A 26,132-nucleotide genomic window follows, 5' to 3' on the forward strand; every position below is an offset into this window, starting at 1 on the left:
TGTGCTCGCACTGCGTCGCGTAAAGCCGCCCACTGAGTAATAGCGAGCGGCCGCACTATGCGCTCGCACCTGTATAAAGACGCCCCTTTGCCACTCGCAAAACACGTCATCTCCGGCAGTTGTAGGATTAATCGGGAACATCGAGAGCCATCGGAGCTGCTGGCAGCGCTTGTGGTAGCCTTTTCCCACCACAACATTGCCAGCAGTTCAGGCTAAAATACAACCCAGTCACGTGTGTAACGACGCTACTTTGCGAATTATGCACACCCATTAAACGCCATTCTGACGGTCGGGCACGCCTCCATTCGCACATTCACACCCCCGTTTACGAGCACCTTCCCCTGTTACCACCCACAAACGACACTATCTGTCACTCAAAATAGCGGACCGACTGCGGGCTACGGGCGAGCACTTTCCCATCGCAATGACTGGTTCGCGCACGCGCATTGCAACTCATACGCATGCACAGATTGCGAAAAATCGCTCAATGCGAGCGAGCGCAGCTTAGCGTCCAGGTCTGAATTGCAGACTGAAGGGTACCTTTACCTATTTGTTTTTTCCTATGTCATGTTTCGTGCTTCACAACCTGCACAGCTTGGTCCATCAGGGCCTGACTCGCTAAATAGCTCACTGTAATCAAAACCAGGATGTTTCTTTCTCAGCCAGCGGCTGCCCATGTTACATACTATTCCCCTTCTCTTGCATGGTGATAAATCTTTTTCTAGAGTCAAGTAAGAGAGTGAAGGGGAGGGGGCGTGTCCTGTGCAAAACTCCCTGCAATGTTACAGAGGAGAATCTGCTCCACACACATCCCAACATCCATTCACCTGGCTGACAAGAGATTGTCGGCTGGATTTAAATATCTTTGGATCTATTGGCTGCCGGGAACAGGGGGAGGACTATAGGAGCAGTCACTTTTTTTGTGTGTGGCTTTAGGGTACATGCTGGGCAAAAAAATCTGGGAGACAGCGACAGGAAGAAAGGAGCATTAAGGAAAAGGCACATTTTGGGAAGTCACTTTATGGAGTCGTCTTAGCAACTTTATCTCTTTTATTTATTTTTTTCCCCAAAAAATTAACAAATCTCCCTCTGTCCGAAGAGTGTATTCAAAGGGACGCCAAGCACAGCACATAGAGGGAGTCTAAACTTGTTAGGACAAGAGTGACCTGCCTTAGGTTTCCCAGCTACTTATAGAGGCAAGAGGGATCTGCATTTTGGATTATGCACGTACGACAAAGGTAATTTTGGATTTAAATTCATTTTTCTATATTACTGTTTTTTCTTTTTTTTTTGGACATAGCATTATAATGTTGGCAGACGGTGTGTAGGTACAGGTATTTCTCTTATAGGGCTGTGAGCGTTGTACATACCAGAGGCACTCAGGGAGAGTCTCCAGGTCTTTCTAGAACTCTGTTACAGATGATTAAGTTCCTTTTTAGAGGATAAAGTTGTTAAACCCTCAGCCATTGTCTTCCATTTAGCCCCTTCATTGGCAAAACACAACCACGTTCAGGGTCTGACCTCCGCACCTGCAGTCCCTGTAACAGTGGAATTATATCCAGGATGCCATTTGTACCTGCTGTAACATTAGATTAGAGTAGCTTGCTGGTGCTAGTTATATTTCATTGTGGTGCATTTACTGTAGGTATGAAAGTATATTTTTATTTTGAGTACATGCTATATTACATGTATTATGTAAGATGATAATACTGTATATATTGCATAATATAACCAGCGCTACGTCACTGTACAGGACGATATACTGTACCTTCTTATATGCTAAACACCGTCTCACCCCTTAAGACAAACGGGATGTGGTCATAAACCCGACCACGGGGATTCCGACTGCTCAGAATCATGGGACCGGCTCTCGACCGCCAGAATCCCGAAGGTAAGCGTCAGGGTTAGGGGGGAGGGTTAGGGTTAGGCACTAAGGAGGGAGGGTTAGGTTTAGGGTGCGGGGAGGGGTAGGTTAGGTTCAGGCACTGGGGGCGAAGTTAGGTTCAGGAACTGGTGAGGGAGGGTTAGGGTAGGGAGAGGGGGAGGGTTAGGATACCAACCGACAGGTGTCGGTATCCTAACCCTGTCGGGATGCCGGTGTCGGGATTCTGACCACCGAGATCCCGAGCGCTGGCATCCCATACCCAACCCCTTAAGACAGTTTTTATAATGCTGATTGACAGGTTCCTGCTCTACATTAGTGGTGCAGGACCCTCTTTTATTTGGCACACTGTGTCATTCATCTGGGACTCCAAAAAGAGCAATGTCCAATTGAATATATGGCATATCTGGTCATTACAGACCAAAAATTGTTCTGTGACGTGCCAATCCGCAGGTTTCCCACCTCTGCCTTCAATCATTATTATTACTATTATGCTTTATTTATATAGCACCACAAGGGCTCCGCAGCGTCTTACATCAGCAAAAACATTGCAAACAAAACAAGAAAAAACGGGCAAAAAACTTTGCAGTATATAGGATACAAGCTATTTAAGCATTGCATACCCACAAACGAAGTGCCAGCTGAAGTTGGCAATGGGGAGCAGAGGATGGCATAAGTGAGGGAAGGAAATGTACAGTAGGGAAGAGGGCCCTGCTCGTGGGAGCTTACAATCTTAAAATCACGTACTAGATACAGACAGATGGCCAGCAAATTATCTCTACGATATTAGTTTACTTGTATTGGACCAAAAAATATACATTAGTTTTATAACCAAGTGCCAACACTAATGTCACAATGAAAAAAAAAAAAAACGCTTTAATCTTCCTTAGGTATTTAATAAATCACTTCATATTTGTTTGCGGTCCTGGCAGATAATTAGAGCCAGGAGGTGATGTAAGAATCACAGTTGTGTTCCTAATGCCAGATTAGAGGTTTATTTGTGGACTTGGGAAAGGGCCGGCAGCTGTATTTGCTGCAATGTAAACTGTTCAGGGATTCCTTATTCTAAATAAAATGAGACATATGCTGCACAGGAACCAGAACAGTGAACCATTTCCAGTAGGTTACAGAGGAAAACCATTTTGCAGATATCTTGTTACAAGGAACAAGAGTTAACCCCCGCTGCGGTCCGACACTTGGGTACTCTGACAAATAAGAGTTGCTTCTTTCTGCTGCTGGATGCCTACTGTACTATGGTTGGGGTTAATTATTGTGGAATGTAGCACGTACAGTATCTCCTGCAGGAGACACCTCGTGGGAGGGGCCCGTAGACATGATGTCATATGTATTTATGCTTGGGTACAGAGGGCGGGTCACGGTGCAGCCTTGCTCCAAGGCATGAAGCGACGGAGATGATAATGGGTTTTAGTGATAACCTCGCCCACCTTTGTTACTGCAATCTGCAGCCAATTTCCGAGATTAACTGAACATTGTTTTACATCTCATTGTGCATGATCGATTTATTAGACTTCTATCTGTTTTGAGATATTGATAGAGAGAAGACACACACCCGTTTTACCTAATAGTTATCAGCTTTATAAACACACTCTCAACTATTGGGTGTCTGGTCCATATTTGTGGGTAGTTTATTTGAATCAGTCAAAGTCTGTTCCAAAATTGTGCTCTGTTAATAATTGTCTACTAATCCTATAATATAGGGAGTAAGCAGAGATTTACTTTCTATATAGGCACCATAGGTACTTGAGTACGGGAACTAAAGTTCAGCCACCAGCAATATAAATTATTTTTATTTTTGCCCCTTATTTCTAAGATGCGCTGTCATTACTGATCACTAATTTATAAAATTGCAAATATTGGGGGAAGGGGTGTTGTATAAAGCTACATAAATGATCAGGGGTCACAATTTCTAGTTTACAGAGTAGCCTTCAACAATGTTTATATCAGTGGTTCTCAATCGGAGTACTAATACCCACCAGGGGTACTTCCTGTGACGTTCTGGGGAACTTCATTGGTGGAGTGTGACATCCAGCTGATAATTAGACACATATCCTAGGCATCTCTAGCCCCATGCATCACAGTAAGACTCTGATAACAGAATTAATATGTCTATCCCTGTAAAATAAACCATACAGTATGTAGACTATAGATTTATTGTTTTACAATTTTCATCAATTGCAATGTGTGAGATATATACATGTACAATTCATTCTATTCTTGAGACATTTTAGTTCTTGCTTAAAGTAGATTTATTGGTGATATATATAGTGGCACCTAAACATTGTATCTAATAGCAATTACATTCATTACAGATGTATCACTTTGCAAATGTTGGGGGTGCAAATATCGCGAATGGGCTGCCAGGAAGTACCCGGGTGGGAAATTATAAGAACCTCTGTTCTAGGACATCACTCTAATTTCGGCCCTGGGCAATAGAAGCTAAGGAGTTCACAAACTTAGCATAGATGATGGTATCAACAAGGTATCTTCCCAGGAATGTTAATTATACAACATGTCAGATTATAGGGAATAGTATAATGGACCTTCCACATTAGTGCTCTTTCCCTTCCTAAGCTCTCCAGCCCATCTTTGTATAAGGTGTCATGAGATGAAAGGGATGGGAGTGGTTAAAGTCTCACAATACAACGAGACACAATACATTGATGACATTTATCTCAGAGCCATTGCAATCTGCAGAGTAAATGACCTGTAAACCCAGCGAGTAATGAGTGACCGGCAGAGTGACCAGTCTCTGGCCAAGAAAAGAGCTTTGTGGGTTTGTATAGATCCCATTCCTACAGGAATCCAATGGGAAGAGCTTTATAGGTGGCACTTCTGCTGTGCAGCATTAATCTATGATAGTAACAACACAGTCCTTGCTGAGAATATTACAGGAAGGAGCAGAGGATGCTGTTTCCATAAATAGGGTGGGAAGAGGGGGGGAGATGTCTTCCTTGGCAGCAGCACAATGAGCCGTCTTCTGAATGCTCCGCGCTCCAGTGGTGCCCTTTACAATGAACCAGAACAAGTCTCTCAAAAAGTCAAAAGGCCTGGAAAGTGTTCAGTCTGGGGCTCCACGGGCCAACCTATAAAATGAGGGGCGAGGTGGCGTCCGAAGAGGGCCTCCGAGACCCCACGCACAAAGCAGACTTAACGACGGGATTTAGAAATGTAATTAAAAATAATTGAAGTGGCTTTGAAATTGACAAAGTTCATCATTGCATAAAAAAATAGCGGGAGGTGACTGCAAACGAAATGTAAAAAAGTAATTATTCACTAAACTTAAGTTGTTGTTTTTTTAAAGTAACTTATTTGCCATGACATAATGCATATACAGCATGACACATCATGTCTTTATTAACACAGCACCAAACAAAGTTTCTCAGGGGGCTGCTCAGTTGAGTGTTTAAAACAGAATTTGGCTGATGTGTAATGTGCTTCAATGCAGCCCTGACACAGACAAGTCTAAACTTCAAGCTTTAGCAGTGTATTGTAGCAGCTGCTCGAATTTGTTTTATGGTCTGAGTAAGGCATTTCCTTAAAACCTGTATATTACAAAACAGGGTGTGGGGTGCAGTTAATGTGTGCAATTAAAGGGCACCTCAATTTTATCTCTTACATAAAACAGTAAATTACAGAAAAAACAGTAAACAATTGCCCCCGTGTCTTGTTTATGCTTGACTGAGAAATACTGAAGTGTATAGCAACTAACATAGCAATATACAGTATATCATACATACATAACATACATAGGAATATAATACATACCTTAAATAGATAGAACAATATATTGAGAACAAACTCTCTGACTTTTTAACAGCAATACAGGTGTTGATGGAAAAAAAACATACAGTTCCTATGGTAGTGCTGTCCGATTCATGGTCTGGGGGCCAGACACAGAAATCTAAGGTATCGTAGTCTTCTATGGATTAATAGGCTTTATTGCATGACATAGTAACGTATAATGATAACAGTATTTGTGACCTTGGATCAAAGAGAAGGGATGAGAAAATATCAGAGAAGCCCACAATGGATCAAGCAGACTTGCAGCCTTAACTGTCGAAAATGCACTGTGTGGATTGGTGCATCCATACACAGGTGACCCATGATGTCACAGCAGCTGGATTGACTTGAGATGCAACTATTTGCTCTGCATCAGGACCGCTGCCCTAAAGATGCACAAAGTGGTTTCAGCTGTCAGAGTTGGGCAGAAATACTTTATTAAACTTTCTGGAATGTATATTTAATAGTAAACTATGCATATTAGGTTGATATCTGTAAGTCTGCATTTTGGGGTATAGGGGAAGATGTACTAAGCTCTGGAAAGTGATAAATTGGAGAGTGACAAAACTGCCAGCCAATCAGCTCCTAACTGTCATTTTTCAGACACAGCCTGTAACATGACAGTTAGGAGCTGAGTGGCTGGCACTTTATCACTCTCCAATTTATCACCTTCCAGAGCTTAGTACTTCCCTCCCATAGTAAGTATATGAATGCTGGATTGGTATGTACAGTTTCCCACAGCTGCATTGTGCCAGCAAGTCTAACTCTAACCCTAAAAAAAAAAAAAAAAAAGTGTTGACCATTTGCATGTCAGCCATTTTCATGTCTATATTTCGATCCTGTCGACCCTTTGCACTTGTCGACTTTCTTCCATGCCGACCTTTACTATGTTAACCTTTTGTCCCTATCGACCTATTGCCTTTCTGGTGTCTATCTAGACATTGTCAACCTTTTTACTGTCTTTCTACAGTCCGGATACCCAATGACTTCTCATTGGAAATACTATCTACTAATCACACTCATGCCCGCCATAGGTGTGAGCCTAAAATAATTGGCTAGGCATCATACACAGATATTAGCAGCATACTGTAAGAGCCAACTCTTCCCGTGGCCTGCGCAAATTCCTGCTGTATTCTACCATTCAGGCCCCCACGCTTCACAAAGCCGTGGCGTGGTGCACCTACATTACACTGCCTAGGCGTGCGGCTCTGACAGCCGGATTATTAGGCAGTGCAGGGTTAACACAGGATAAAACGTAGCCTGAAGACGGAGCACCCTGGCTGACAAGTACTGCAAGTAAAGAGTGTACACCGCACGCCCCAGGCTATACATTACAGCGTGTGACACACCCATCCAGGTTAGGATTATAGTGCTGAGCAAACAGATGGCCTGTAGGACTATGTGCCTGGATCTGTTATACAGAGGGAACTGCGCCGTATGCTGTAAGCATGTTATTCCTCTGTTTCACTAGGTAGAACTCATGTACAGTATATACATCGGGGGCCTGATTTAGAGATGGACGGTATCGCACTCCCGCACACAAGCGGCTGCACAATACCGTCCAACTAAATGTAAATGCAGCAGGTGGTGTCTGGAGGAAACAGGTCAGATCACCATCGAAACCATTGCGAGCGATGGTTGCTCCATTAGCCAGGCTGCATAAACTGAAGCTCACCTCAGTCTGGCCAGTGGCCGGTCACTTGGGAGGCCAGGAAATCTGTGTTCACTGACGCAGAGCCTGGCCTTGTATCTCCTGGAAAACAGGGGTGACATGTCTCCGTTTCCGGGAGCGGTGGCCAGCCGCACCCCCACAACGCCGCAGCATGTCTGTGAGTGAGATCGCAGGACCCGTCCTGCACCTGCACAGACCCCTAAACATCAGAGATGTACACTAAGCATAGGCGTAGCGTACGTCTCTGATTAACCCCCAGGAGCGTTGTGACTGTGGTATTAAGCCATGCCAATAGCATAGTTGGTAACTACTCCTGCATCCCCCCTGTTGGCATAGTTGGTAACTACTCCTGCATCCCCCCTGTTGGCATAGTTGGTAACTACTCCTGCATCCCCCCTGTTGGCATAGTTGGTAACTACTCCTGCATCCCCCCTGTTGGCATAGTTGGCAGCTACTCCTGCATTCCCCCCTGTTGGCATAGTTGCCAGCTACTGCATTCCCCCCTGTTGGCATAGTTGGCAGCTACTCCTGCACCCTCCCGCATCCCCCCTGTCTCCTAATGAAATGGACGGGACAGGGGTTGTCATGATGCGTTTAAAACTGTGACATCATTGCCCCCATGCGCCTGTGCATGATGCTGCCATTTGCGTGATGTGACCCGACCCCCCCCCCCATCTCCCCTCCAGGACATCTCCCACAATGCAATTAACAAATATTGGCAAATATAACCTATTGACTGATTATGGCAGCACCGTCCCGATTAGCGGACCTCACATGGGGGCAGGATATACCAGGAAAATGAGTGGAATTGTGTTCATTAGGGGGTTAATAGGGGGTTACCTATGTCTAAATGCTGGGTGATAGATTAAAAAAAAAACCTAAAGTTTTGTATCGTAACGGCCTGTTTTATATTCAGCCTGAAACCATGATGATGTATTCCCATACCTGTCTGATCAGCCTAATTATTCCATAACAGGGAGGGGTGGGGTGTGGGTGGGTAGACTGTCTGTCATCATCGTGTATATGACCTTATTGTATTGAACCAGCGTTTAGCTGCCAACTCATGATGAACTAGCGATGTCACTGAGGCAATGAGTGAAGAAAGTAGACTTAGGAGGAACCCAGGGGCTACTGAGTCTTTGTTGCCAATGCCTTGCGTGATCTGTTATAGCCATTGAGACTTCTCTGGCGAAGAAGTAAGTTAACTCTTACTACTTGGGCACAGTATCGCCGAGGCAGCTAAATATCAATCAGTAGTATATGTGTCTGTTTTACACATCACAGGCGCCTGCAACCCACTTGCAGCCATTTATTTTATGTGCAGAAACCACATTCACTATTAGGCATCAGTTAAACCACAGAAACCTCTCTAATGCAGCAGAAAAACTGTCTGTCTGTGTGAAATTCCTTACACAAGCTTACCAAAGAATGGCCTATGCCCAGGTGATGGAGAACGCACCAATCAGTGTCAATGGAACATTCGCAAACAGCCTATCACAATTGGTTTATTATTGCCATCAGCCATCATCATCATCCTCATCCACTATGTAACCCTGACAATTAGTACTGGTACAGCCCATATAATGGCTTCTTACTTCATGTGTAGGTGACGACTCACTGAATATTGTGACTTTATTTACACACCGTTAGCACAATATCACTGCCGCTGAGCACAGAACAGGCTCCTGATCACTCTGTGATTGATTAAACAGGCGCTTAGCGCGGCTGGTTTATACATTTGCTGGATGGTTTCTGCAGTGTTTGCTTGTAAAGTAAAACCAATGTTTCCGGGAGAGTTGCCCGTGTTGGGGATGACATATCAGAATTTTATACTGTGTTTCCTCTTTGCAGCCCACACAGATAATGTATAATGATACCAAGATCCACACAAAACTAACTTCTAATGCGGCACACTTCCCATTTCAGGGGGCCTTATAAAGTGTTTAAAGGGAGACAACTCCCAAAGAAATAAAATTATAATTTACATTGAGCAGTACCCTGTGATGTAACATTTGTGTTAAACCATACCTCCCAACCATCCCAATTTCAGCTGGACAGTCCCGCTTTTCTGGCCCTGTCCCATTCTCCCACCGGTATGCAGTCATATCCCGGCGAGGGTCAAAAGACAGGCGTCGATATCCCGATGCCTGTCATTAGACATACGCCGGGAGACCGACGCCCGGCATCCCGACCGAAATGACAGCGGGTGCCGAGCGCGGATAGCCGCAGGGGGGAGGGTTAGGGTTCCCGGGAGGGACTTAGGGTTAGGCACCCCCCCCCCGGGAGGTTAGGTTTAGGCTAGGGGAAGGGCGGGTTAGTGTTAGGCACCCCCGGAGGAGACTTAGGGTTAGGCACCCCCCGGGGGGACTTAGGTTTAGGCGGCGGGGAAGGGGGGTTAGGTTTAGGCATTTAGAGGGGGGATTAGGGTTAGGCACTGGGGGGGAAGGTTAGGGTTAGGCATCCCTAAGGGAGAGTTAGGGGGTAGAAATAGGTTAGTATATACTTACCTGGGGACGGTCGGGATTTCCTCCTCTGCCGGGATGCCGCTGTCGGGATTCCAACCGCCGGGCATGGGTCCGGCGGTAAATCATACCGATTCCCTCCCACCAGCGAGCCGCTGTGTCCCACGGGCAGGGGGAGGTTGGGGGGACACTCATGCTGCTCTGCATAGCAGAGGTGAATGGATGATACGCGCTCATACTATTCTCTGAGAGGCTGGGGGCTGTCCAGCAGCTCCCGGAGAGCCTGGCAAGTCCCCAGCGTGATGAAAACAAGGGAGTGACACACAGCCACACCCCCAAAATAGCGTATATATCAGGAGAGTAGCCTCGCAGGCACCAGGTCACACCCTCTTTCGAATAGTCCAATTCACGGACTTACAAATGCTGAGAGGTATGCTAAACTAGCGTCATAGCGTTCGGATGTGTGGCAGGCACAGAGTGGCTCTGGCTTACAATGAGGGGATAGGCAATCTGTATGCACAATTTGTATTGTTCCCAAAGCAGTGCAAAACTAAAAAAACAATGAAATGGAAGACGACTGATGTTTTTGAGATTGATGCAGAGTGAGTTCTACGCCAGTTTGCGTAGTCTATCTTGCGCAATTTTGCTTGGTCCATAAAGTGAACACACACTTGTGTACCTAATACCTATGAAGACCCGTTTGCATTTTGCACTCATCAAACATTTCCACAGGAGAGGCGGAACGGGGGTTGGGAGGAACGTTATCACCAGAGGCGTATCTTCCTATTGGCCTGGATGGCGCTAGCCGGTGGCAGCCGCCCGGTATTGACACCCACGTCCATTTCTGTCTGTCAAAAGTCTGTGCTGCTGCTGATCTCTCAGTCAAAAGCATCAGCGCCGGACGACGAGGGAGGAAGGGATCGCCGCTCATCGCTCATACTGCCATGGTGTCTGTTTACTAACTGCTAACGGGGGTGGGGGGCGCTAGTCCCCTACTTTGCCAGTGGCGCTCGGACGCCTAGGTACACCCCTGGTTATCACGTAGGTCAAGCTCGTTAAGAGCGTGTGTATACAAATGCATTTAATGCAGACCGGCCATTGTACTCATATATGCGTATGAGACTCTTGAAGTTTACCGCTTTGCACATGGGCGGAACTACGCAATTTTTGCAAGCACTTATTTTTAAAAATAATTCACATCCATTTTGCTACCAGCTTTGCCCAAGCCACGATTTGTGAGCAAAAATGAGCACATTTGGAGGATTCCCCTTAATGTGCACCGACAGCTTGCACAATATTCCTGCAGACAGATTGGTTTAGTCCTGAGGTAGATGTCAGTGCAAATTTGTTTGTGCACCTAAATGCACTTATTACTCCTAGGGGTAAATTTACTAAAGTGAGAGTTTTTAGAAGAGAGTTTTATTCTGCTCACGGTTTTCTACTAAGAGCGAGATATAAATAATTAAGGCCTGTATGCATAAGGCCACAATCCACTAGGTAGTTGACCATTTACTGATAACACTCTATAGCAGGCCTGGCCAACCTGTGGCTCTCCAGCTGTTGTGAAACTACAAGTCCCAGCAAGCCTTGCAACAGTTGTAGCATTCCCTAATAGCAAAACTGTAGCAGGGCATGCTGGGACTTGTAGTTTCACAACAGCTGGAGAGCCACAGGTAGTACAGGCCTGCCCTATAGCTTTGTGTTACAGAACAGAAGGTGGTACCATTGTCAGTGTTCTTAAGAAGCTCAGGGGGAGATGTATCTAGCCTTTTAAAGAGATAAAGTGGAGGCGTTACCTAAAACAACCAATCAGCTTCTAACTGTCATTTATCTAGCACAGCCTATGAAATGACAGCTACTGTAGAAGCTGATTGATTGCTTTAGGCCACTTTACTCTCTCCAAGGCTTGATACATCTCTGCCTCTGACGCATCTATTTGCTGATTACCATCTAAAGCCACGGTTGCCAACCCGTCGCTCGCGAGCCACCGGTAGCTCGCGGCAGCAAGCATGGTGACAGTGAATGACGGTAACTGCTAGCAGCCTCGCTGCTGACCGCATTAAGAGACACCGGGCACTTGTCTGGAGGGAGTGTGGGACCTGGCCATCCACTGTCCAGCCTCCACAGTCCATCACGCAGCCCCCTGCTTCCCGCTGACAGGCATCAGAGGTACAGTCGGGCACTTTGAAAGGGGGGGTGGGGCCTATCCATCCACTGTCCCGCCTGCACAAACCATCCAGCAGCCCCCTGCTCCCTGCTGGCAGCTCTCCACATTTTATTTTTTTAAAACTAAAATATGGCTAATAACCACATTTTTCATAGAAAAACAACAATGCACTTATTAATACGGTGATATTTATCACTATAAATGCATGGTGTGCAGTCGAGAAGCCACCTATCTAGACGCCTGTCATTTTACCGACGCCGGGAGACCGGCGCCCGGCATCCCGATCGAAGCGATGCCAAGCGCTGCTGCGGACAGCCGCGGGGGGGAAGGGTTAGGTTTAGGGCTCCCAGGGGGACTTACGGTTAGGCACCCCCCCCAGGAGGTTAGGGTTAGGCTAGGGCAGTGTTGGCTAACCTTGACACTCCAGCTGTTGTGGAACTATATATCCCAGCATGCCCTGCCACAGTTTTAGCATGCCCTAATAGCAAAACTGTTGCAGGGCATGCTGGGTTATGTAGCGCCATAACAGCTGGAGTGTCAAGGTTAGCCAACACTGGGCTAGGGGGAGGGAGGGTTAGGCACCCCCCCAGGGGACTTAGGTTTAGGCGGCGGGGAAGGGGGGGTTAGGTTTAGTCACTTAGAGAGGGGATTAGGTTTAGGCACTGGGGGGATTAGGGTTAGGCACCCCTAAGGAGGGTTAGGGGGGGGGAGGTTAGGTTAGTTAATACTTGGGGACGATCTGGATTTTCACCCATATCGGGCAGCCGCTGTCGTGATTTGAACCACCGGACGCAAGTCCGGCTGTAATTCATATCGATTCCAAATGCATTGTTGTTGGGTTTTTTTAAAATTTGGCTATTAGCCAGATTTTAGTTTTCAAAAATAAAATCTGGCTCTTCAAGACGTCTAATTTTTAAGGTTGGAGACCACTGATCTAAAGCATCTTCCACAGCGGCGAGGACAGGAGCAGGTGCTAAGTACTTATGAAGATGTCACTGCATTCACCTAGGAGCAGTTATCTAATGCCCTACGCCCAGCTATGTAATGCCCTACGCCCAGTTATGTAATGCCTTTCTCTGGGAGACACCCGGAGAGGAGATTCAGGTGGTAGCTGTTAGAGGAGGGGTCGGACTAGTTGCGTTGCGTCATTAAGCCCCTGAGAAAGCCCTAATGTACCTATAGAAGATCAGTTCTGGCCTATCACTATCCATGATAGGTTCCAGGTGTCTATGCACTAACTAAGCCTTGGAGAGAGATAAAGTGGACGTAGATAAACTAACAACCAATCAGCTCCTAACTGTCACTTTAAAGGCTGTGTTTGAAGAGTGACAGTTAGGAGCTGATTGGTTGATATTTTATCTCTGCCACTTTATCTTTCTCCAAGGATTAGTACGTTGGGCGGGATGTACTATCCTTGCGGAGTACATCCCGCCATGCTTCGCATCCCTACTGATCGCATATGTACTAACATATGCGATCAGCAGCACAAAGGACAGCTTTTCCGGTAAGAGCTGTCCTTTGCGATCCACTCTACGCCGTGGACTTCCGGGTTTATGTGCAGAGAGACGCCGCGGCCACGGGGCATGCTGGGAGGGGTCCGATCGTATCCCTCATACCAGCGCAATGCGGTAGAAGTCCATAGGCTTCTTTAGGATACGCTGGCGTTACCATCCGCATCGGAGTCATGGCGGCCAGCCTTTGATACATACGGAAAATGCGGTAAAACCCAGAAAATTTGGGTTTTTTACACATTTTTCCTTTAGAACATCCCGCCCATTGACCCCAAAGGCTCATACCTGGTTACAGCTAACTAGGTTCTCTTATGTTGGCCTTTACCTTGTACTTTAGGATACACTAGCCTGGACACACAGGTTGTTTGCTATATATATAATATATATATATATAGATGTATATACATTCAACCCCCTCAAAAGTCAACAGATTTGTCCTTATTACAAATGACACTTACATAGTTTGTTGCAGAAGTATTTTTTATGAACCAGTAGACACTATGAAATGTTCACACTCATAAATCATTATTATTTGTCTGCATATTTTTTTCTCTTAAATAAAACTGTAAAATGCTGCTTGTAAATGTGTTTAGACTTGTACTTGGTAGAACCACCTTTTGCTGCAGTGTTGGTGTAAATTTTCTACCTGGTTTGCACGTGCTTTTTGCCCATTATTCCTTTTAGATTTGCTCCAGGTTTTTGAGGTTGGTTGGATCATATTCACCTTCCTCTATAATCTCATTTCTGGGAGCAGCCTGGAATATTCCGAAATACGGAATATTTTTAGCATGACCGAGATAGTGACACCTTTGCTTTCTGATGGTTCAATGTAAACAAACTTTGTTTAAGGCACAAAATTATTAAAAATATTGTATAACATTACCTGCAGGCTGTGTGTATAAGGTGTATATAACACATAGATGCATTCTGTGTGTATATTTGGGTCCCATTCCCAAGATATTTCATTATGGTATGCAAATATTCCAAAATACGGAATATTCCGATATCCGAAATACCCCTGGTCCCAAGCATTTTGGATATGGGAGACTCAACCTGTATATATAAATATATATATATATATATACACATATATATATATATATATATATAGATAGTCTATTATGAATTATATTTAATCGTGCACAAGAATATATAAATGTTATAGTAAATAAAATAAACTTAATTTCATCTCTAAGATAGAGGCATGCTAGTGTGGCCATCAAATGGACTTTTTGGCCTTTGTCCGGAAATTCCATAGTCCCTAATACACAAGCGCAAATATCACTCAGCGTTTGTTACATATATTTAATTTATAGCTCAGTACGAAGCTCTTGGGAATTGCTGCATTCTGCAGATAAGTTGGCGAAATCTTACAACTGCATCACAGTATGCGCTGACTTCCACACAGGATTATATTTAACTAAGTAAAATAAATTTTGAGTACATTTAAATTTTAAAGAAAATTACCCACGATTACTAGTTACAGAAAGAAAGCATTTTGGTACAGGTACATTAAGCCAAAATGGTAAACCGCGTCCATGAAGGTTCAGTGCAAAATCGTTATTAAATGCACAGCTCTGCTGCTGGTAAACCAAGGCAGAAAACACATTAGTCCTGTGCATTGTCATACCTGTATACCAGAATCTTGAGGCTGTGGCTTTTTCAGCATTGTTTCAGATGTGGGAATTACTGGTGCTGTTTGGTTTTGAAGTTAGTGTAGATTTAAAATTGTATTTACATTATACATAAACTGTGAATGCAGGGGCGTATCTATAATGGGTGCAGGGTGTGCGGGGAACACGGGCCCCTGGGTCCAGGGGGGCCCCGCACAGCACACCCTGCACCCATAGAATTACTTACTTCTCCAGAGTCCCACGTCGGCGCGGGGGTCCGGCGCTGTAAATATGACTGGAAAATGGCCGCCGCTGCCATTTTCCCGTCGTTTTCGCATGCGCAGTACAGGGAAAATGGCCGCCGCGGCCATTTTCCCGGTGACCAGTGCATCCTCTATAGACTCTGGACGCACTCTAGTGCCCAGAGTCTATAACTCCGGCGCTGGCTGCGCACAGCTCAGTGCGCTGCCGGCCGCCGGACAGAGAGGCGGGGGCCCGTGTCGGAGACTGCACACGGGCCCCCTCCTCTCTAGAAATGCCCCTGTGTGAATGTCAATTCTATTAATATCAGTCTACTCAGACAAAAGTGCCGTTGAAAGCCTTGCTTATAGTATACCGCAGTTTATATTAGAAACCTAGAGTAACTGGCTTATGGAAGCTCACACTTACAGCCATATTAATGAAAAATACGTTGCAGTAACAAATTCAACACATTCCTAACAGTTAGGGGTTAATCCTATTCCATGCAAAGGGTGCGAGTTGCCGTTGCAATGGCGTTAAAATGGCGGCAATGGACCTGCACCTCGCGCCCTACGCAGCTCACTTCAAGCCCGAAATCACTTCATTGTGCACGGATGCCTATGAGGCTGTGCGCACTTTTAAGCGAATCCGGACTGCCATGAAGTGCGGCGGCTGTTGCGATGACTCGCATCCATGAGAACATCGCATGGAACGGGATTGACCCCTTAATGTTGAGGAATCAGGGCAAGTGTGACCACAGGGCATTTACTGATCACAGCAATTCTGACGCACAGGACCAGGGCTTGGGTGCAGAGCTGAATGGGTGTCACAATTGCTGCCCTGGCCGCACCAATGCCCATCGTTTAGAGGGGTGCTGAAATCCCTGGGCAGCCTAAGGATGCAGCTCCTTTCCCCCGAACTTGTCTTTGCAGTGCATGTGAGCAGCGGTGTACAGCACGTACCGCCTATCCTTCCAACCAGCGACAGAGCTGCGACATTGGGACTGTCCTGCCTAAAGTGCTTATCACCGCATATCCATCGCAATGATAAGCAATTACTCTTTCAGGTTGTTTATGGAAAACGTTTTTCTTTACATGACACTGTCTTCAAACTGAGCCCGTGCCGGGGAAGAGTGAAAAAAAAAGTGTTAGCTTTCATTAACGCTTTACTGGTGGGTTCGGACATACGCAGTTGATTGCCGAGCATGCGCACATTGCAGGCTGCCGGGAGAGATCCAAAGATCCCTCTCAGTGTCAAGCAAAAATGTAGCTGGAACGGAATCTTTATAGCAGCCTGCAGGCTACTTTGGCAAACGCCACCCCAACTGACGATGTAAGCTATTCAAGGCTGAACTCCGAAAACTTAAGCAACTCAACATCCTAATATATAATTGGGCAGCACTGAGTAGTAATTTAATATCTGTTATATCTCTTAAAGATAAACGTGTAAGTCAAAATGATCTAACGGCCACTCCAGAGCAGTGTGGGACTGGGGCATGAAGGGTGTACCAAGGAATGCGCTGGTAGGGGCCCAAGCTTAAGGGGTGTGGCCAGCCACCGGAGGGTGTGGCCAGCAAGCATAGAGGGACTTGGCCAACCGTCAGAGAGGACATGCAAAGAACAGGGCCCCAGAGGGGAAAGGGGTGTGTCAGGACCACTCACTTTGATTGGCATTAGGGCTAATCTTGGTGCAGTTTCTCTAGAAGCAAACCAAGTGCATCCATAATCCTGCTCCACCAAGATACTGACCCCTAGAGGAGGGAGTGGGGTCCACAGATAGTGGGGCCCTCTGGAGTTTTTCCCCTGTACACCTATGGGCCAGTCCGACTCTGCCCCCGACCCACCTTGCCAAGCACAAGATGTGCACATAGAACATGGACCACATTTTACGCAAGTCACGTTTTTCTGTGGTGCAATTGGGCTACGACAAGTCATGGAAGGTTTCAGCTTGTGCTGAATATTGCTCCTTGCATCTGTAGCTGTGTTGAGAGTTGAAGTGCTATTTGTTAATTGTATACTGTATTGCACAGTTTTCTGTTTTGTGCTGTATTACCATGTACTGTCTTGCTGTTTCGTGACGCCTTGTAAATAAAGTTTATTATTATTAATAGTAATAATAATAATAATGATTATGATAATAATAAAAATAATAATATTGATAATTATTATTATTTTTATTACCAGTTATTTATATAGCGTACACATATTCCGCAACGCTGTACAGAGAATAGTTGGCCATTCACATCAGTCCCTGCCCCAGTAGAGCTTACAATCTATGGCCCTGATTCAGAGCCGGACGCTCTGACCAGAGCGTTCGCTCTGAATCAGGGCCCACCTCCATAAATATGGAGCGTCCTCCTGGACGCTCGTATAGCTGTGGGTCACCACCCACAGCCTATACGAGCGTGCAGGATGATGGTCGCGATGGTCTTGACCATCGCGACCATCGCCAGTGCGAGCAGAAGCCTGCGGTTGAGTTTCTCAACCGCAAGGCCAGGAGTGATTTTGGCTCTATCAGAGCCAAAATCACTCCCACTGACATCACTAGTGATGTCAGTGGGGCCGGCTTCTGACGGTAGGCGTTCCCTTCGGAACGCCTCCGTCTGGCAGACACGCCCCCGGCACGCCCACCAAAGGGGGCGTGCTGTCAATCAACATCGACAGCATGTCCCCTTTGATCAGACACAACGAGCGAAGGAAAGTCCTTCGCTCGTCGCGTCTCGCGTATGCGCACGACGGAGCTCCCTCCGTCGTGCGCATGCGCAGTGCACACCATCGACCCACTTGCGAGCGGACAGCTGCTCGCGAGTGGGTCTGAATGAGGCCCAATGTTCCCTATCACATGATCACACACATACACACTCGGGTTAATTTTTTTTTATGTTTGGAGCCAGTTAACCTACCAGTATATTTTTGGAGTGTGGGAGGAAACCGGAGTACCCAGAGGAAACCCACGCAAGCACAGGGAGAATATACAAACTCCACACAGTTAGGGCCGTGGTGGGAATCAAACCCACGACCTCAGTGCTGTGAGGCAGTAACGCTAACCATTACACCGTCTGTGCTGCCCATGATGATGATAATGATAATTATTATTATTATTATTATTATTATCATCATTATTATTATCATTATTATCAATATCATTATTATTTTTATTATTATAATCATTATTATTATTATTATTATTATGATAATAATAATAATGATACTAGCCCATTACATGGAGATTTTCCTACTGACGTCCGCTGTTGCATGTGGCATCAGCACATCTGTGAAACACCCTCTTTGTCCGTATAGCTGCAGCTTGTGGTCTGTTATTTACTGTCTGATTTTAAAAGTGTTTGTGAGGATTTTTTTAGACCCCGCCAGTTAACCCAACACACAATATCTATTAACAAAAGTTCTTCAAAGTTGTATTGTAAAAAGAAACTGGGGGAGTAAGTGATAGCGGGACATTCCTAAATTGTGAGCTCAGGGAGGGTGTCTGATGGATCATGTACCTCTTACCTTAGGTCATGGATGTGAAAACCACTAATAACTCATTCAAAACTTCAAAGGCAGGATCAATGGATAATCTGAGTGCAGGAATAATAATAGCTCCTTAATGTGCCAGTTGTGAGTATACTGTGGGCGTACACTTGCTTTGTACATGTAAGAAGAGACAGAGAAACACCAGGAGACACATGCAGAGTTGGACGCAATTTACGCCACTAATGCAGCCGCAAGTTACATCCATTTTTTATAGCGCAAGATTTGCGTAATGCGCAGAGCAGCAGGCGTCCTAAGATACCTGCCTCTATGCATATTACATAAAATGATTCAGAGACGTAAGCTAACCCGATGGTTAGGGTACATCTCCAATTGTTGGGGGTCTGCGCATGTGCAGAATATATCCTGCGATCTCGCCCACAGTCCCCCCCTAGCCACATCATGGTTGACATAGTGCTGCCTTTTGGGCGCGGAGCGTGGGCCTGGCTGACCACCGTTCCCAGAAATGGGGGAGTGCCGTGACCGGTTTTCTGGGAGGTACAAGGCTACGGTCTGCACCAGTGGATGTAGATTTTCCTGGTCTCGCAAGTGAACAGGTACCAGCCAGGCTGAGGTAAGCTTCAACTTACGCAGCCTGGCCAATGAATCAACCATCGAGACCATCCAGTGGCGGAACTAGCGGCGGTGCAGCCGGTGCCTTGCACCGGGGCTCGCTGTGGTGCAGGGGCCCTTAGCCGTCTGCATCCAACAGCTCCGCTGCACCCGCCGCTAGTGTCCCCCGGGCCCCATAGTATTTAAGTGTAGTGCAGACCGTAGTGAGAGCGGTCCGCACTACACAGTAACAAACACACCGCCGACAGCGGCGGGGGTGTGTTTGTTATAGCAGCCAATGAGAGTCAGACAGAGAGGTGGGGGGCCCAAACGGAGGCTGCACATGGGCCCCCTCCTCTCTTAAAACGCCCCTGATCTGCGAGATTGCAGGATCCGTTCTGCACTTAAGCAAAACGATCCCTGTGTATTTGCGCAGACCCTAAACCATTGTAGATGTACGCTAACCATCGGGTTATTAGCACACGTCTCTGAATGAGCTTACAGCCAGTTATCTTTGTCTAATGAGGATTTTTTTCTTAATCTGTGGATGCCTACATGGACTTCCGATCAGCTTGATACCGCGTTACATAGATTACTACCAGGGGCGAATTAAGAGACCTCCTCCTCTCTCCGCAGCGCAGATGCGAGTAGACTCTGGCATTATACCATAGTCTATTGTGCATCTGCCTGCGCCATGCAACCAGCGATTTCTGTACTGCATATGCGCAAATCTCTGGGAAAATGGTGGCCACTCCAGTATCCTGGTGATTTGCGCAGCGGGACTCCAGAGAGATAAGTATAGTACATGGGTATAGGGTGTGCGGTGTAGGTCTGCATCCATTATAGATACACTATTGCTTGAATTGCGGATATTTCTTCCCGGGTTGGGTATATATTCCCGAACATGCATAATCCCGAAGGAGCAGGTAAGTCCCCTAACCCTAACCTTCTCCCCCCTAACGCTCGCTTAGGAGTGCATAACCCTAAAACTTCTGGGGTGGTGCCTAACCCTAAGTCCCCCCCGGGGGTTCCTAAACCTATCCCTCCTGGGGGGTGCCTAACCCTAACCCCTTCTTCCCCTAGCCTAACCCTCCCCGGGAGGTGCCTAACCCTGTCTCCCCAGGGGTGCCTAAACCTAACCCTCGCCCCCCGCGGCTAACAACTAAGTGTCCCCTCTTACCTTCGTTCGGGAAGCCGTCCTGTCGGGATTCCGTCATCAGGCTAAAGATAGGCGTCTGGATTTAGATGCCTGTCTTTAGTCCCGTGTCGGGATTTAGACAGCGGGATTCCGACGGACGGCTTCCCATCCGTCTGTATATTGACTGTATCCATGCTTTCCTTTTATATTTTTGCAAAATGAAAACTACCATTCCAGCACAAACATAATACAGAATAAAATAAACAACCTGCCCCATTCTCTCCTCTTGAGTTATTTCCCGACACTTAGGCTGTAGTACCGCGACTTTATACAGTATATTCTTCACCATCATTCTCAGTCACATAATATAATTATCGTGTACAGACGTTACCTGTTCTCTTTTATATGGTTTAACACCAGAACTACAGGTGGGATAATGTAACAAATGCTGTTGATAATACAGAAAATGCCCTGTCAGCGAGGTCTGGGGACAGAGGGCCTGATTCAGAGTTGGGAATAGAGGGCCTGATTCAGACCCGGTCGCAAGCGCTGAGCGCTCGCAACCGGGTCGATGGTGGCACGAGACCCGGATAGCGACGGGCACTCCGTCGCTCCGGGTCTTGCAACAAAGGGGGCGAGCTGTCGATGGTGAGTGACAGCTCGCCCCCTTTGGTAGGCGGGCCGGGGGCGTGGCCGGCCAAACGGAGGCGTTCCCATGAGAACGCCTACCGTTTGGGGGCGGCCCCACTGACATCACCAGTGATGTCAGTGGAGAGCTTCCGGCTCTATTAGAGCCAGAAGCTCTCTGGGGCTTGCGGCCACGAGACCCTACCACAAGGGTCTCGTCGCAAGCCCGATGGTCGCGATGGTCTTGACCATCGCGACCATCATCATGGCTGCTCGCAATAGCTGTGGGTGGTCACCCACAGCTATGCGAGCGGCCAGGAGGCCGCTCCCAAAAAAAAATAGCCCGGCCCTGATTCAGAGCGAGCGCTCTGTCAGAGTGTCCGGCTCTGAATCAGGGCCAGATCGAGATCTCTCTCAACTGATCATCTTGGTGACACCATGCTGCACTGCAGGGGGGGCAGATTTAAAATGTGCAGAGAGATTTAGATTTGGGAGGGACGTGTCCAAACTGACATCTAAAGTGCAGTGTAATAATAATAAAGCTGTGCAGTGCTTGTGGGCTACATGTAAAAGCAGCCAGTATTTACACTACATGCAAAAACATTTATGTATTTACAGTACACCCCTTGCACTGCAACATGGTTTGCCCAGGTACACAGGTAAGTGCTATCTCTCTCTCTATTCCTAACTCTGACTCAGGCCCAGAGTTTGAGGGCAGGTGGTGATTTTAGATGACTGTAGGTTCCAACTTCAGTCCAGGATGACAGTAAGGACCCCACAACCCACAGACCTGTTGTTCCTTACTACTGTTTTGTAAGACAAGGTAACAGTTAATCTTTAACAGATGTGCGTCAGAGATTTTCATCTCTTCTAGTGCATAGAAAAAGCACAAGACTGCCACGAAAATCAGTATACACCATATGGATGCTAAATATTTTAAGAAATTCCTAGAATTCTACTATAAAGCATGTGTCAAGATGTATAATGTACTGACTGAGTCGCTGATCTGGTTATAGATTTTGACAGGCCTGGAGGCCCCGTGAGGCACCTATTAGCTACTCCATCCGCTATTCACACCGTTTAGGAAGCTTTGCTGACTAATGAATTTGAGCCACATCTCAGTGAAGGGCCGCTGAGAGCTGAAGGGGACCTGGGTACTGCAGAAGGGGAATGGCGGAACGTAGTCAAATCAGGGAAGCGTGGCCATTCCCCCTCAAAAAAAAAAATATGCGCAGCACCACTTGCAGCAAAGGGGGACCCCTTTAGTTGTCCCTTTCAGTTGTCCCCTTCAGCCGTTGACCCGGGCCCTTACAACAAGCCCAGACTCAGATAGTGAGTAGTAGTACAGGTTGAGTCTCCCATATCCAAAATGCTTGGGACCAGGTGTATTTTGGCTATCGGAATATTCCGTATTTTGGAATAATTACATGCCACAAAGCCATAACCTTGGGAATGGGACCCAAATCTAAACACAGGATGCATTTATGTGTTATATACACCTTATACACACTGGGCCTAATTCAGACCCGCTCGCGAGCGCTGAGCGCTCGCAAGTGGGTCGATGTTGGCCCAATGCGCATGCGCACGACTGAGGCGGCTCCGTCGTGCGCATGCGCGAGACACGGATAGCGTCAGGCAAGCCGTCGCTATGGGTCTCGCTACAAAGGGGGCGTGCTGTCGATGGTGAGTGACAGCACGCCCCCTTTGGTGGGTGTGCCGGGGCGTGGCTGGCCCGACGGAGGCGTTCCCATGGGAACGCCTACCATCTGGGGCCGGCCCCATGACATCACAAGTGATGTCAGTGGGAGTGCTTTCGGCTCTGATAGAGCCAAAAGCACTCCAGGGCTTGCGGCAACGAGACCCTACCACAAGGGTCTCGTCGCAAGCCCGATGGTCGCGATGGTCTTGACCATCGCGACCATCTTCCTGGCCACTCGCTATAGCTGTGGGTGGTCACCCACAGCTATACGAGCGGCCAGGAGGCCACTCTAAAAATTCAGAAGGACGGCCCTGATTCAGAGCGAGCGTTCTGTCAGAGCGTCCGGCTCTGAATCAGGGCCACAGCCTGAAGGTAATTTTATTCAATATTTTTAATAATTTTGTGCATCAAAAAAAGTTTGTGTACATAAATTAAATTAATTTAGGTTTCATCTACACCTTATACACACAGCCTGAAGGTTCTTTTTTACTATGTTATTAATAATTTTGTTCTTTAAACAAAGTTTGTGTACATTGAACCATCAGAAAGCAAAGGTTTCTCTTTCTCACTCATGCTAAAAATATTCCGTATTTCAGAATATTCCGTATTTCGGAATATTTGGATATGGGAGACTCAACCTGTAGTACCTGCCCCCTCTCCCTCTCTGTACCCCTGTCTCAGTATCGCATGTGAGGTCTGACCGAGTCAAAGTAATTTTCTCTGCTGCCAAAAGCCTGTGTTTATACGCACACTTCCGTATTACAGCTGTCCCCAGGACTGACCCTCTGTCTACAGCTAAAAACAAATATTTGGATAAACTCAGCTATAAAAGGGATTTTGATGTGACTCATTACTTTCAAGAAAATCTAGCTGTCAGGTTCCTCCTCACCAGCCTGTGCAACACTTACGGATATATTTACTGAAGTGCTGGTTTTTATGTTGCCCATAGCAACCAATCAGTTTCTAGCTATTATCTTCTAGAAGGTGCTAGATAAATGTTAAGTAGAATCTGATTGGTTGCTATGGGCAACATCTCCACTTCTAAAAACCAGCACTTTAATAAATATACCCCTTAGTGCAGATTCAAACGTACCTCACTGGCCGAGATGTACCAAAGGGGAAAATGTGGTAAAACCCCCGAAAATGCAATAATCAACCGCAGTATGTACCCGAAGATAGGTGGGATGTACCACATTGCGGATGCGGTGCTTAGTACATCCCGCCATAAGGGGCCTATTTACTAAGCCTTGGAAGGAGATAAAGTGGACAGAGATAAAGTACCAGCCAATCAGCTCCTAACTGCCATGTTTCAAACACAGCCTGGAACATGGCAGTTAGGAGCTGATTGCTTGCTCAGTGGCCCTTGTATTTTTGTACACGGTTATGTGTTTAGTTGTGAAAGATGACACTATGTGCCTGATTCTGAGCCGCACGCAGTCCGCATACAATGCTGATGTTCCCGTTGCTGAGCGATTATTTGCAGCTGTACATGCTAATACGCCAGCTTCGTTACAGAGTGTACGCATAAAGGCGACGCTGCGATCGGGACAGACGGTATCACAAAGGTGGCAGAAAAGCGATGGGCTGTTATGGGAGTGTCAGTGCAAGAGGCTGCGCACAAAGACGCTCAGCCGCAGGCACAGGAGGCCGGGGTCAGACGGGAACACTACATCTGCTGTAGGGCTGGTATAAGTTTCGATGGTGCGACAGATGATGGCGTATGAAGATGCACCGATAGGTATTACAGCGTGCACGGACGCTAAAAGTGGGCGTCTCAGTCCTTGCAAATTTGGCCGCACGGAAGCACACAAGGGAAGGAGTTTGTATCGCCATTTGCATTAACTCGCCAATAGACACTGATGTATTCGCTTTTATGTGCGACTCAGGTCCTATATTGTATATTGCGGCGCTAATCCGCCGCTTTGCCTGGTCGCACATCGGATACATAATTGGACATTACACCAGCCCTATAGAGGTGCAGAATGTCCAATGACACGTTGATCATGCCATGTAAATTTAATGTTGTCATGGGGGAAGTCTTCAATCTCAGGGGCATGGACATTTACTGAAATCCTGCCCATTTCCCACCTCTTGGCTTTGGACAATGCCCATGTCTCATTGGGCAAGGCAAAAGGCATCATCACCATCCCTTCACTTAGCAACACCCCTTTGAATAGCCATGCAAACACATCCTTTTTTTCAATCATTTCAAATTGCATGGCAAGCGGGACAGTCATGGACAAGTCAGACATACCATCATTCATCTCAAGAGTATCACTAACCAATGGCATGTTATCAGAAACCTCATTTGCATTCAAATTTGATTCTGATTTCTGGACATATTCCCTGCATTCATGGATTTCAACATTTTGTTCACATTTTGTGAAATCATCAGAAATTTTCCTCACAGAATAACTGCTCTGATCAAACAAATTTTCTGTAGTGTGAATACATTGTTTAATTTCTGTTTCAAGTTCTTTCTGCGTAACTTCACTCACTTCTCTTTGTATTTCAAGCTCAATAATTTCTACGCAAGATGTCTGTAATAAATCAGCACTTATATCTGCGCTAGCTGGCATCTCAACTCTCACTTGTGAGGATTCCCTCCTCCCTAAGGAATTTTTTAAAGGCAGACTGGCAGAAATCTCAGGATCACATAACTGCAAAACTTCATCATCTGATGCAAAATCATGTGCTTTTAAAAAGCTCAAATCACTACAACTTTGTAAAGGCGTCCCAAAACAAGTTGGATTAATTCAAGATTTTTCAACACATTTCTGAAATTTCATGAACTTATTCTGTAATCTACCCTTGGCATTTTTCACATGTTTCAAAAGTTTGTAAAACATTTTTCTCAATTTTTCTTTTTTTAAAAAGTAAAAGACAAAACAACATACAATGTGATTTAAGCTAAATCACAATTCTTTCTTCTCATAGGAATGAGACAGAGAAATCATACACAATGTACAGGACAGCAATGAAAAAGCAAAACATCATTTTGCACTTTTTTTTACACAATCAATCAATTGGTCACAAACTAATTGAACCCTTCCGATCCTACTTCTGACACCAAGTGCATAACGGTGGGTTTCATTCTGATCGAAATGAAATAGTACACACATGTGACCAATATGAATGAGTACAAATGAGCACACTTTATTTACAAGTAACAAACAAACAATAAACAAATAACATACAAAGTATACAGTATACTCAACTTTTGTCTATGTATTCAGAT

General features: G+C 46.1%; 1 protein-coding gene across 1 annotated transcript in view; it reads left to right on the plus strand.

Annotated features, from left to right (window-relative positions):
* Positions 1-1,839: 1,839 nt before the first annotated feature.
* The window catches only part of COL7A1 (collagen type VII alpha 1 chain), a 200,995-nt gene continuing 176,702 nt past the window's right edge, over positions 1,840-26,132 (plus strand). The window contains exon 1 of the mRNA XM_088479830.1: positions 1,840-1,891. The gene's annotated coding sequence lies outside the window, so the exon portion shown is untranslated. The remainder of the gene's footprint in view (positions 1,892-26,132) is intronic.

The sequence above is a fragment of the Taudactylus pleione genome, unplaced genomic scaffold, assembly GCF_031769625.1.
Source record: "Taudactylus pleione unplaced genomic scaffold, aTauple2 ptg000247l, whole genome shotgun sequence".
Taxonomy (NCBI): Eukaryota; Metazoa; Chordata; class Amphibia; order Anura; family Myobatrachidae; genus Taudactylus; species Taudactylus pleione.